Below are 14,763 nucleotides of genomic sequence, written 5' to 3'. Positions count from 1 at the left end.
GGCCTCTCTCATCTTTTTAAGTGGGAGAACTTGCACAATTGGTTGCTGACTAAATACTTTTTTTCCCCACTGTATATTACTTTGGTCATTTTTCCTTTAACCCATTAATGTTGTAGGTGCGCCTTTTTTCAACAGTTCCCAATAGAAATCTGTACCGCACCTGCTGCTTTTTCAACCTCTAAATGGCCGCCTATGAAAAGCCAAGTGACATTTACTCCTGATGTACCGACTGTACCGACTGACCTGTTGCAACCTCTACAACCACTGTGCTTATTATTTGACCCTGCTGGTCTTCTATGAACGTTTGAACATCTTGGAGAGAAATGTGCCCTTAATGGCCACGTACTGTTGTAATCTCGACCCGGCACAGGCAGAAGGGCACTGGGCACCCCTCAGAGCCTGGTTGTTCTCTAGGTTTGTGCCTTTCTAGGGAGTTTTTCCTAGCCACCGCGTTTCTACATCTGCATCGCTTGCCGTTTGGGGTTTTAGGCTGGGTTTCTGCATAGCACTTTGTGACATCTGTTGATGTAAAAAGGGCTTTATAGATCCACTTCATTGATTGATTGATTGATGGTAGAATTGTCAAAATACCAGTGGTAAAAGGTGTGTACCTTGATGATGAAACCTCAAAATGGTACGTACAACGTATTCAAAAATGGACATTTCAAACCGCAACTGTATGGGAACAAAATGGACATTACATTTTACAATGACATCCTTCATTAAAAACACCTATTTGGTATCTCTTGTATACAAAAACACAATGGAAAATACTGTGGCAGTGACCCTTTAAAACACACCTTGCAGAATAAACGTGTCTTCCTTACCCTCTAACCTCTTTAGCCTAGATGACCGCCACGGGCCCATCGGGACGGGGTCCCAGACCGCAATGTGCTCGAGCCCCGCCTCTCGGTGACCATCCCCCGGTAGGCAGAGGTTGGTCCCAGCACAGATTCTGTGCCCCAGGCGGCTTCACCAACAACAAGCGGGCCTGTGGTAGAGGACACCGTTCCTGACCTGCTACCAGAAAAAATGAAGGGAGAGAAGAGTTCCAAAAGGCACCTCAGCGTTTAACTACGAAGGTGTTACAAAGTAACCCTGACATTCAGTCTATGACAATTGTCCTCTGGCATGGCATTCTGCTTAAGACAGTCATTTGTTCTTGAGGCCTGTCATCTTGACTGTGAACTTTGAGCAGTCCAGCTCCACAAACACTTTCTGGAATGCCTTGAACGTGTACTCCGGCTTTTAGGGGTGGCTGAGATTCAGAGCATACAGTGAGGAAAAAAAGTATTTGATCCCCCTGCTGATTTTGTACGTTTGCCCACTGACAAAGACATGATCAGTCTATAATTGTAATGGTAGGTTTATTTGAACAGTGAGAGACAGAATAACAACAAAACAATCCAGAAAAACGCATGTCAAAAATGTTATAAATCATTTGCATTTTAATGAGGGAAATAAGTATCTTGTCCCTGACATCCTTGGAGAGGTCTTTGGTCTTGGCCACGGTGGAGAGTATGGAATCTGATTGATTGATTGCTTCTGTGGACCGGTGTCTTTTATACATTTTTTTTTTATACAGGTAACACGCTGAGATTAGGAGCATTCCCTTTATGAGTGTGCTCCTAATCTCAGCTCGTTACCTGTATAAAAGACACCTGGGAGCCAGACATCTTTCTGATTGAGAGGGGGTCAACTACTTATTTCCCTCATTAAAATGCTAATCAATTCATAACATTTTGGACATGCGTTTTTTTCTGGAAGTTTTTGCTGTTATTCTGTCTTTCACTGTTCAAATAAACCTACCATTCAAATTATAGACTGATCATTTCTTTGTCAGTGGGCAAACGTACAGAATCAGCAGGGGATGAAATACTGTTTTCCCCTCACTGTATGTCATGCCAAGAAGAATGGCAGAAGCCTTTGCAAAACTCAGACCGGTGATCACTTAAGGATGACGCCTACCTCCTCTGGACCATCACTCGCCACGGCACCCTCCTTGTTGATCGCATAGATTTGCTTTACATGTTGCGCAAGGTCTTGCAGGAAATGACCCCCCTCAGCTTCCTGTAAAATAAATAACACACAAATACAGACATTCTGTCAATGTGGGGAACACATTTTATTCCACCTGGATTACGACATGCCCTTATTTGTTATCAGATTGCAGTGAACATTCTCTCCCTCTCTCTCTCACACACACACACACACACACACACACGTGATCGAATATTCATGGATGAAAATGCTTTATTGCCCCCACACGGTAGTCTTTAATGAGGCCACCTCCAGTAAAGCTGAACAATAATTCCTCACTGAACTCACATCATGACTCTGATATAGAATAAAATCACTGATCTCATTGGATTCAATCTGTGCATGTGAAATATATGAAATCACTGACCCAAGTATCCTATTTTAGCAAAAGGTGTACAATAGCACAGCGGGGCCCGTGGCTTAAATTGCAGCACCGAACATCAGCCAGCTAAATACAAAACAGTGCATTTTTCCTGAGGATACTTTACCATCCAGCATGACCCGCAATCTCTCTGAAAGTACTCCTCCCTTGGAATGGAATAAGGACAGCAGCTTAGGGGTGTCCTGCATAAACCTTGCCTCAAGATGCTTTGCGGTGAGCCTGTGGAATTGTTCATTGATCTGAAAGACAAATACTGAAATATCATCAAGCAAGGCTCATAACAAAGAGGTTTGTCATAGTGAAGACATCATTTGGCATTTCCTTTTTTGCCTGCCGACTCACCTGAGAGGCTTCTAAACAGAGCAGGCTATCTGTCTTTCATGTCTTCAACACTGGGACACTGGTTGATCACTTCCTGTCTTTTGGCGTGCAAATGTCTAGCTAGCTAGCTAGTCTAGGCTACGTTAGCTAGTAACACATGGCCAAACGAGAGCTCGCTAACCATCGGTCACATACGACCCAACAAATGCGCAGACAAAACATGTAATCAAAAAACTGTCATTAAAATAATGTGCATTTGTCCAGCATAGATTTGACTTGCAAAAGCGGCTAATTTTTGCGCATCATTTCCTGTATTTATGTTAAATTATTTGGAATACATTCACCACACTAAATCATGTTCACACGCACAAACAAATAATTTACTTCAAGATTTAAAGTTTAAGAGAGTGAGTACTCAATTGGACGACATTTCATTGTTACATACCTAGTCTCGTCTCAGCTCAATTTATTATCAGACTTCTTGAGGTAGTGACCGTTTTTGTCTTTCGCAGCAATAGTATCTCTTCTTCTGTCACTAACTTCGGGGTGCAGCGCATATGGTTCAGTGGCGCTCATCAGCGCCATCTACCGCAGGGGAGTTTGAAAAAGGAACGAACGAGTCTCTGATCTTGTCAACATCAGCGTTTTGCTCTACTTACCGTGAAGTAAAATCATAATAGTCATCATCATAATAGTAGTACATTACAGTATATATTTGAGTAAAATAGTACAATTTAAAGGGAGTATGTCAGGGTCAATTACTGACAAATGAGAACACACTAATCCTCAGGGGTCATTTTGGGGCAAAACGCACCACTTTGTGAAGGTTTTGTTTTGATTGAAGAGCAAGAAAAGTATTAATTGGTTCCACTTCTTTCCCTTCTAAATGCGTTTGCCTAAGGAAAGCCAGTATGCACATATCTAAATGTTATAAAACATTGTTGTTTTTTTTGCCACTCAGAACACAGATATTTACCTTAAGGGGAGTTACCCTCATTTTAGACTTCCCAACCATACATTTTCATGACAGTGTTCCTAATCTGCAGTAGGCAAAGCAGTTGAAAATCGGTAGGTTAACACCAAACCGTGAAGTGATTATGAATTCAGAGCAGTCGGATTAGGTCATAGTCAAATACATTTGAACAAATGAACAACAATATCACATGGAAAGTGATGTGAGCATTGCATTGTGGAAAGCAATTACTTTACAAGAACATGTATTGCAATGCGAAGCATGTATTTCTAGATTAAACACTGATTCAGTGTGGTGAACAAGTATCTGTATGATTTGGTGTGCTCTACTTGAACATGTGCTTAGAGTTTTGAAACCACTGCCTATATGATGAGCTGTTGTATTTATTTTTTTACCACATACTTATGAAAATTGCACCGGTTGAGAGATGATGGCTCTCTGATCCTACGGTGAAGAGTACTTCTGATCCAGCAGGTGGTGCTAAGATCCCTCCCTATATTACTTGAATGATGAGTTGACTTATTCCTTATAGCTCGCTCTCTGCCAATAAGGCGGGCCAGCTGGATGTCCTAGGACACGATGGTCACCCTCTTTGCGTGGATGGCACACAGTTTGGTGTCCTCGAACAGACCGACCAGGTAAGTCTCGCTAGCCTCCTGCATGGCCATCACGGCGGAGCTCTGGAAGCGCAGGTCGGCGATTTTTCTCCACAGGCGCTGGAAGGGCACAATGCGGATGAGCAGCTCAGTGGCCGACGGATCTCTCTGAGACACGGTGCCGGGCCTATAACTGGGAGGCGCTCCTGCGCGCAGACTTGGCGTTGAGCTGCTTCCTGTAGGCTTTGTCAAGGGTGGATTTGCAGTCGGAGTATAGCCTCGAAATGCCCATGTGAAATGTATAAAGACGGCAGTGGCATCTGCTGATTGGACACCATCTCCCCACTACCCCGATTGGCCCATTGCGGAGGACTCCTCTGTCGGTTACTGGAAGGGATGCTTTGCTTCTTTTTTTTAGGACCGCGCGCCCAACACAATACACTGGGCGCCCAAAACAATAGTCCACTAAGCGCGTGCGTACAATAGCACACTGCTGGCCCTTTGCGCGCAATAATAGTCGTCAAAGTCAAGAGTGAAATCTTGTGTTATATTTTAATGCTAGCCTGTTATGGCAAACGAGGCCAATGGTACACTGCCTGCACACAACTACACACTGCGCGCCGGCAAAAGCACACTGTGCGCGCGCAACAGCACACTGACGGCCCTTTATGCGGAATAATAGTCTCCAAAGTCCAGAGTGAAATCTTGTGTTCTAATCTAATGCTTGCCTGCTATGGCAAACGAGGCCTAGTAGGTGTTATTGTTCATTCATGGCCTCATGTGGGAACATGATATAGTGCCATGTATGTAAGAAATAGTCGACATAATTGTGTATACACCCACTCAATTGGTTGGCTCTTAAAATAGCCTTTGGAGGTTGAGTTGTCAAGTTGAAGCCGCAGTAGCGAATTTACTTGGCTTTGACGGTCTTCTTGGGGAGTAGGTAATGAGGGCTTCTTGTTTGCACGGGCAATGTCTCCGGCCAACTCCAGGATCTCAGCAGTCAGGCACTCGAGCACGGCAGCCAGGTAGACTGGTGCGACAGCACCCACACGCTCGGCGTAGTTGCCTTTGCGCATCAGCCTGGGCATCTCTTAATCCATCTTGATTTAAATGTTCATGTAAAATTTGTTCCCAACATTGAAAAATGTCTGTGTTTGTGTGTTATTTTTTTTTCCAGCAAGATGAAGGGGGTGATGTCCTGCAGGACCTAGCACAACATGTAAGGAAAATCGTTGTGTACTAACCTGGGATATTTACATTAAGGATTATGTTTACCAATGGATGACAGTATTGACTCAATACGGGGTTTGCTTTCCGCTATCCGTCGCCGTTTAAATGTCTGACATATAACCGTGCTCGAGAAAACCACAGGTAGCATAATGTATTTCAGCAGATTTCGTGCGTTTCTGTGTGAAAAGACACAAATGTATGTGCTACTTAATTCGTGCGAAAAGACAGCAATTTAACACACAACAACCATAAACGGATAGCCTATTTTTCTTTATTTTCTTTATTATGGCTAATTAAACGTTATGAATATACAGAAATGTTGTCTTTATTTAATAATGTTTCAAACATTGTAGTTGTATGCCTATGTACTGTTTGAGATTTTCTGAACATCATTTGTGAGAAAATACACACATTTACGTGCAACTTAATTCGTGGGAAAAATTGTTTTATTAATGCTAACGCTGTTTTCTATGCTTGATTTCGATTAATACTTTGGGATACTGGTGCACTTTTGGTCAGAAAGGCCCCTTTTCCGTGTAGGCAACAGTACACGATTTTCTTCATAATGCATTTCATTTTTCGTAGAGTCTAAATTACACAATTTTCTTCATTATTCATTTAATACATGTTAAAGAGGTTAATGTAAAAATAATGAAATATGTCGGCTTTCACTTATGGCACTTCCAAGGCCTTTCTATTGTGGTTATGTCAATCATATTATATACTTAGGCTATTGTAACGCGTTCAACCAGTTAGCAAGTCAGAAATGTCCGTTTCCTAGTACCGACTAGCACTTGAATGCTGTATTATGCCAACTTCACATTCTCGTGGAAAATGGGAAGTTGTAACTCCCACATGATTGTGTTCAAGTGGTTTTGAAGTCGGAACAATTCTTAAACCAATAAGATTGGCAACAACATTTTCACTATTTCTCACTTGTAATTCCTACTTGGAGGGTCATTCAAGTGAAACTTCCCAGTCGGAACTAGGTATTTCCGATAACTCTGATAGCACCCTGAACACGACATTAATATGTGTGATCGACAACAGTAGGGTCTGGGTCCCGGCGTGTCCAGTCCCCATACCCATTCCATAGGAGTGAGTGTCAGTAGTCTACTATATGTCCGTGCTATGTGAAGTAAGTATGGTGATTATTATTAAGGTTCTGGTCGTCTGAGATACCAACAAGTAAGGCTATACAACATACAATATCAATAAATATATATTTTCTCCTATTAGTGTATTTGAGTTTGTTCTGTCGTTTCTGGATGATTTAATTGAAATTGCAACCAACTTTCTATGGCTTGTTTTAGATATAGTGATATTTGAGAGATTATTTCATTTCAAATAACTGAAAGTGAGAGCTTGTAATTTGAATAAAGGGGGGAAATGCCATTACTGAACATGTGGTGATTAGAAAAAAATATTTCACTCTTGACTTTGGCGAATATTATCGCGCGGCAGTGTCCTAATGCCTGCGCGCAGTGGACTATTGGCATCGTTTGCCATAGCAGGCTGGCATTAGATTAGAACATAAGATTTCACTCTTGACTTCAGCGACTATTATTGCGCATAAAGGGCCGGCTGTGTACTTTTGCGCGCACAATGTGCTTTTGCCTGCGCGCAGTGTGCAGTTGCATCCGCGCAGTGTACTATTGGCCTCGTTTGCCATAGCAGGCTAGCATTAAATTATAACACAAGATGTCACTCTTGACTTCAGCGACTATTATTGCGCATAAAGGGACGGCAGTGTACTTTTGCGCGCACATTGTGCTTTTGCCTGCGCGCAGTGTGCAGTTGCATCCGCGCAGTGTACTATTGGCCTCGTTTGCCATAGCAGGCTAGCATTAAATTATAACACAAGATTTCACTCTTGACTTTGGCGACAATTATTGAGTGTAAAGGCCGGCAGTGATCTATTGTTTTGTGCGCGCAGTGTATTACTGCGGGCGCACGCAAAGTGTATTGTTTTTTGGTGTACAGTGTGTTTTATGGGCGCGCAGTGTATTGTTTTGGGCGCGCAGTGTACTGTTTTGGGTGCGCGGTCAAAAAAATAGAGAAGCAAAGCATCCCTTCCGATAGCCGCCAGAGGAGGCCTCCGTAACGGGCCAATCGGGGTGGTGGGGAGATGGTGTCCAATCAGCAGATGCCACTGCCGGCTTTATACATTTCACATGGGCATTTCGAGGCTATACTCCGACTGTCTAAGAAGGAAGCTAGCGCCATGGCCAGAACCAAGCAAACCGCTCGCAAATCCACCCGTGGCAAAGCCTACAGGATGCAGCTCGCCGCCAAGGCTGCGCGCAGGAGAGCCTCCCCGTTACATGCCCGGCACCGTGTCTCAGAGAGATCCGTCGTTACGAAAGCTCCACTGAGCTGCTCATCCGCAATGTGCCCTTCCAGCGCATGGGGAGAAAAATCGCCCTGTTCTTCAAGACCGACCTGCGCTTCCAGAGCTCCGCCGTGATGGCCCTGCAGGAGGCCAGCGAGGCTTACCTGGTCGGTCTGTTTGAGGACACCAAACTGTGTGCCATCCACGCAAAGAGGGTGCATATCGTGCCCTAGGACATCGAGCTGGCCCGCCTTATTTGCAGAGAGCGCGCGTAAATTATGAACTGATCTCCAAAATCCCACCTCAATATTTCCATCAAAAAGGCATAATTGATCTATTTATACGTGGTCCTCTGTAGCTCAATTGGTAGAGCATGGCGCTTGTAACGCCAGGGTAGTGGGTTCCATCCCTGGGACCACCCATACGTAAACATGTATGCGCACATGACTGTAAATCGCTTTGGATAAAAGCGTCTGCTAAATGGCATATTATTATTATATACGCGCACGTCTACATTTCTCACCATGTATGTTGTTAACTAACCTGTCTAAAAGCTACGTATTGCACGTTTTACTTGCCTGAGGCGTTGAAATAAAAGGCATCAATCTAAATGGATTATCTACAATAGTCAAAGTCGCATGGCCAAATCAGGAAGGCTCCGCGCATGCGTTTCTGTATTCAGCACGGTTGAATGCATTCAGAGTCAGAGGTTGAGGATTTGTCTCTCTGGCGGGAGGTAAGCTTGGCTTATATACAGTGGGGAGAACAAGTATTTGATACACTGCCGATTTTGCAGGTTTTCCTACTTACAAAGCATGTAGAGGTCTGTAATTTTTATCATAGGTACACTTCAACTGTGAGAGACGGAATCTAAAACAAAAATCTAGAAAATTGATTTGTATGATTTTTAAGTAATTAATTTGCATTTTATTGCATGACATAAGTATTTGATACATCAGAAAAGCAGAACTTAATATTTGGTACAGAAACCTTTGTTTGCAATTACAGTGATCATACGTTTCCTGTAGGTCTTGACCAGGTTTGCACACACTGCAGCAGGGATTTTGGCCCACTCCTCCATACAGACCTTCTCCAGATCCTTCAGGTTTCGGGGCTGTCGCTGGGAAGTACGGACATTCAGCTCCCTCCAAAGATTTTCTATTGATTTTAGGTCTGGAGACTCGCTAGGCCACTCCAGGACCTTGAGATGCTTCTTACGGAGCCATTCCTTAGTTGCCCTGGCTGTGTGTTTCAGGTCAATGTCATGCTGGAAGACCCAGCCACGACCCATCTTCAATGCTCTTACTGAGGGACGGAGGTTGTTGGCCAAGATCTCGCAATATATGGCCCCATCCATCCTTCCCTCAATACGGTGCAGTCGTCCTGTCCCCTTTGCAGAAAAGCATCCCCAAATAATAATGTTTCCACCTTCATGCTTCATGGTTGGGATGGTGTTCTTGGGGTTGTACTCATCCTTCTTCTTCCTCCAAACACGGCGAGTGGAGTTTAGACCAAAAAGCTATATTTTTGTCTCATCAGACCACATGACCTTCTCTCATTCCTCCTCTGGATCATCCAGATGGTCATTGGCAAACTTCAGACGGGCCTGGACATGCGCTGTCTTGAGCAGGGGGACCTTGCGTGCGCTGCAGGATTTTAATCCATGACGGCGTAGTGTGTTACTAATGGTTTTCTTTGAGACTGTGGTCCCAGCTCTCTTCAGGTCATTGCCCAGGTCCTGCCGTGTAGTTCTGGGCTGATCCCTCTACTTCCTCATGATCATTGATGCCCCACGAGGTGAGATCTTGCATGGAGCCCCAGACCGAGGGTGATTGACCGTCATCTTGAACTTCTTCCATTTTCTAATAATTGCGCCAACAGTTGTTGCCTTCTCACCAAGCTGCTTGCCTATTATCATGTAGCCCATCCCAGCCTTGTGCAGGTCTACAATTTTATCCCTGATGTCCTTACACAGCTCTCTGGTCTTGGCCATTGTGGAGAGGTTGGAGTCTGTTTGATTGAGTGTGTGGACAGGTGTCTTTTATACAGGTAACGAGTTCAAACAGGTGCAGTTAATACAGGTAATGAGTGGAGAACAGGAGGGCTTCTTAAAGAAAAACTAACAGGTCTGTGAGAGCCGGAATTCTTACTGGTTGGTAGGTGATCAAATACTTATGTCATGCAATAAAATGCAAATTAATTACTTAAAAATCATACAATGTGATTTTCTGGATTTTTGTTTTAGATTCCGTCTCTCACAGTTGAAGTGTACCTATGATAAAAATTACAGACCTCTACATGCTCTGTAAGTAGGAAAACCTGCAAAATCTGCAGTGTATCAAATACTTGTTCTCCCCACTGTACATACAGAGGTGGGTAGAGTAGGCAAAAATTGTACTCAAGTAAAAATACTGTTACTTCAGAATAATATGACTCAAGTAAAAGTAAAAAGTAGTCATCCAAATAATTACTTGAGTAAGAGTAAAAAAGTACTTGGTGAAAAAACTACTCAAGTACTGAGTAACTGTTGAGTTACTTGAGTTTATTTTTTAACACAAGACAACAATCAGACAGACAAAAATACAAAATAATCATCTTTAGGCAAATTATAGTTCATCCAATTAATTAAATAAATGAAAATGAATTACAAAATAGCTTAAATTAAAATAATTCAGGTAAATTCAAGTACTTATCAAATAAAATAATAATAATAAATAACTAAGCACAAGTAACACACATTTCCAAACGTTTATACTTTTTTTTACTAGGCAGAACTAGAATGAGGCAGCCCATAAACTGTGTATGTGTGTAACTCCACGGTGACTGAACAACATTTACATTTTACATTATTTAGGAGACGCTCTTATCCAGAGCGACTTACAGTTAGTGTATACATTATTCTTCTTTTTTTCATACTGGCCCCGTGGAATCGAACCCACAACCCTGGCGTTGCAAACGCCATGCTCTACCAACTGAGCTACCTCCCTGCCGGCCATTCCCTCCCCTACCGCTGTAGCTCCTGAGTGGCGCAGTGGTCTAAGGCACTGCTTTGCAGTGCTAACTGTGCCACTAGAGATCCTGGTTCGAATCCAGGCTCTGTTGCAGCCTGCCGCGACCTGGAGACTCATGAGCGGCGCACAATTGGCCCAGCGTTGTACAGGGTAGGGAATAGAATGGCCGGCAGGGATGTAGCTCAGTTGATAGAGCATGGCGTTTGCAACGCCAGGGTTGTGGGTTTGATTCCCACGGGGGGCCAGTATAAAAAATATATATATATATGTATTCACTAACTGTAGGGAAAATCGTTGTGTACTAACCTGGGATATTTACATTAAGGATTATGTTTACCAATGGATGACAGTATTGACTCAATACGGGGTTTGCTTTCCCCTATCCGTCGCCGTTTAAATGTCTGACATATAACCGTGCTCGAGAAAACCACAGGTAGCATAATGTTTTTCAGCAGATTTCGTGCGTTTCTGTGTGAAAAGACACTAATTTATGTGCTACTAAATTCGTGCGAAAAGACACCAATTTAACACACAACAACCATAAACGGATAGCCTATTTTTCTTTATTTTCTTTATTATGGCTAATTAAACGTTATGAATATACAGAAATGTTGTCTTTATTTAATAATGTTTCAAACATTGTAGTTGTATGCCTATGTACTGTTTGAGATTTTCTGAACATCATTTGTGAGAAAATACACACATTTACGTGCAACTTAATTCGTGGGAAAAATTGTTTTATTAATGCTAACGCTGTTTTCTATGCTTGATTTCGATTAATACTTTGGGATACTGGTGCACTTTTGGTCAGAAAGGCCCCTTTTCCGTGTAGGCAACAGTACACGATTTTCTTCATAATGCATTTCATATTTCGTAGAGTCTAAATTACACAATTTTCTTCATTATTCATTTAATACATGTTAAAGAGGTTAATGTAAAAATAATGAAATATGTCGGCTTTCACTTATGGCACTTCCAAGGCCTTTCTATTGTGGTTATGTCAATCATATTATATACTTAGGCTATTGTAACGTGCTCAACCAGTTAGCAAGTCAGAAATGTCCGTTTCCTAGTACCGACTAGCACTTGAATGCTGTATTATGCCAACTTCACATTCTCGTGGAAAATGGGAAGTTGTAACTCCCACATGATTGTGTTCAAGTGGTTTTGAAGTCGGAACAATTCTTAAACCAATAAGATTGGCAACAACATTTTCACTATTTCTCACTTGTAATTCCTACTTGGAGGGTCATTCAAGTGAAACTTCCCAGTCGGAACTAGGTATTTCCGATAACTCTGATAGCACCCTGAACACGACATTAATATGTGTGATCGACAACAGTAGGTTCTGGGTCCCGGCGTGTCCAGTCCCCATACCCATTCCATAGGAGTGAGTGTCAGTAGTCTACTATATGTCCGTGCTATGTGAAGTAAGTATGGTGATTATTATTAAGGTTCTGGTCGTCTGAGATACCAACAAGTAAGGCTATACAACATACAATATCAATAAATATATATTTTCTCCTATTAGTGTATTTGAGTTTGTTCTGTCGTTTCTGGATGATTTAATTGAAATTGCAACCAACTTTCTATGGCTTGTTTTAGATATAGTGATATTTGAGAGATTATTTCATTTCAAATAACTGAAAGTGAGAGGTTGTAATTTGAATAAAGGGGGGAAATGCCATTACTGAACATGTGGTGATTAGAACAAAATATTTCACTCTTGACATTGGCGAATATTATCGCGCGGCAGTGTCCTAATGCCTGCGCGCAGTGGACTATTGGCATCGTTTGCCATAGCAGGCTGGCATTAGATTAGAACATAAGATTTCACTCTTGACTTCAGCGACTATTATTGCGCATAAAGGGCCGGCAGTGTACTTTTGCGCGCACAATGTGCTTTTGCCTGCGCGCAGTGTGCAGTTGCATCCGCGCAGTGTACTATTGGCCTCGATTGCCATAGCAGGCTAGCATTAAATTATAACACAAGATTTCACTCTTGACTTCAGCGACTATTATTGCGCATAAAGGGCCGGCAGTGTACTTTTGCGCGCACATTGTGCTTTTGCCTGCGCGCAGTGTGCAGTTGCATCCGCGCAGTGTACTATTGGCCTCGTTTGCCATAGCAGGCTAGCATTAAATTATAACACAATATTTCACTCTTGACTTTGGCGACAATTATTGCGTGTAAAGGCCGGCAGTGATCTATTGTTTTGTGCGCGCAGTGTATTAGTGCGGGCGCACGCAAAGTGTATTGTTTTTTGGCGTACAGTGTGTTTTATGGGCGCGCAGTGTATTGTTTTGGGTGCTCAGTGTACTGTTTTGGGTGCGCGGTCAAAAAAAAGAGAAGCAAAGCATCCCTTCCGATAGCCGCCAGAGGAGGCCTCCGTAACGGGCCAATCGGGGTGGTGGGGAGATGGTGTCCAATCAGCAGATGCCACTGCCGGCTTTATACATTTCACATGGACATTTCGAGGCTATACTCCGACTGTCTAAGAAGGAAGCTAGCGCCATGGCCAGAACCAAGCAATCCGCTCGCAAATCCACCCGTGGCAAAGCCTACAGGATGCAGCTCACCGCCATGGCTGCGCGCAGGAGAGCCTCCCCGTTACAGGCCCGGCACCGTGTCTCAGAGAGATCCGTCGTTACCAAAGCTCCACTGAGCTGCTCATCCGTAATGTGCCCTTCCAGCGCATGGGGAGAAAAATCGCCCTGTTCTTCAAGACCGACCTGCGCTTCCAGAGCTCCGCCGTGATGGCCCTGCAGGAGGCCAGCGAGGCTTACCTGGTCGGTCTGTTTGAGGACACCAAACTGTGTGCCATCCACGCAAAGAGGGTGCATATCGTGCCCTAGGACATCGAGCTGGCCCGCCTTATTTGCAGAGAGCGCGCGTAAATTATGAACTGATCTCCAAAATCCCACCTCAATATTTCCATCAAAAGGCATAATTGATCTATTTATACGTGGTCCTCTGTAGCTCAATTGGTAGAGCATGGCGCTTGTAACGCCAGGGTAGTGGGTTCCATCCCTGGGACCACCCATACGTAAACATGTATGCGCACATGACTGTAAATCGCTTTGGATAAAAGCGTCTGCTAAATGGAATATTATTATTATATACGCGCACGTCTACATTTCTCACCATGTATGTTGTTAACTAACCTGTTTAAAAGCTACGTATTGCACGTTTTACTTGCCTGAGGCGTTGAAATAAAAGGCATCAATCCAAATGGATTATCTACAATAGTCAAAGTCGCATGGCCAAATCAGGAAGGCTCCGCGCATGCGTTTCTGTATTCAGCACGGTTGAATGCATTCAGAGTCAGAGGTTGAGGATGTGTCTCTCTGGCGAGAGGTAAGCTTGGCTTATATACAGTGGGGAGAACAAGTATTTGATACACTGCCGATTTTGCAGGTTTTCCTACTTACAAAGCATGTAGAGGTCTGTAATTTTTATCATAGGTACACTTCAACTGTGAGAGACGGAATCTAAAACAAAAATCTAGAAAATTGATTTGTATGATTTTTAAGTAATTAATTTGCATTTTATTGCATGACATAAGTATTTGATACATCAGAAAAGCAGAACTTAATATTTGGTACAGAAACCTTTGTTTGCAATTACAGTGATCATACGTTTCCTGTAGGTCTTGACCAGGTTTGCACACACTGCAGCAGGGATTTTGGCCCACTCCTCCATACAGACCTTCTCCAGATCCTTCAGGTTTCGGGGCTGTCGCTGGGAAGTACGGACATTCAGCTCCCTCCAAAGATTTTCTATTGAGTTTAGGTCTGGAGACTCGCTAGGCCACTCCAGGACCTTGAGATGCTTCTTACGGAGCCATTCCTTAGTTGCCCTGGCTGTGTGTTTC

General features: G+C 43.2%; 1 long non-coding RNA gene across 2 annotated transcripts; it reads right to left on the bottom strand.

Moving 5' to 3' along the window:
• Positions 1-500: 500 nt before the first annotated feature.
• LOC123484601 lies at positions 501-2,736 on the bottom strand. 2 transcript variants are annotated; one of them, XR_006658594.1, is made up of 3 exons: positions 2,529-2,736; positions 1,969-2,070; positions 501-1,020 (listed from the first exon to the last, which is right to left on the bottom strand). It is a non-coding gene; the product is annotated as an uncharacterized LOC123484601 (long non-coding RNA). The 2 variants fall into 2 exon arrangements; XR_006658595.1 differs by having other exon boundaries at positions 501-1,017.
• Positions 2,737-14,763: the final 12,027 nt, after the last annotated feature.

The sequence above is a fragment of the Coregonus clupeaformis genome, unplaced genomic scaffold (genome assembly GCF_020615455.1).
Source record: "Coregonus clupeaformis isolate EN_2021a unplaced genomic scaffold, ASM2061545v1 scaf0367, whole genome shotgun sequence".
NCBI classification, from domain to species: domain Eukaryota; kingdom Metazoa; phylum Chordata; class Actinopteri; order Salmoniformes; family Salmonidae; genus Coregonus; species Coregonus clupeaformis.
Note: the sequence above shows the minus strand (reverse complement) of the source record. Positions and strands in the feature narration are given on the sequence as shown.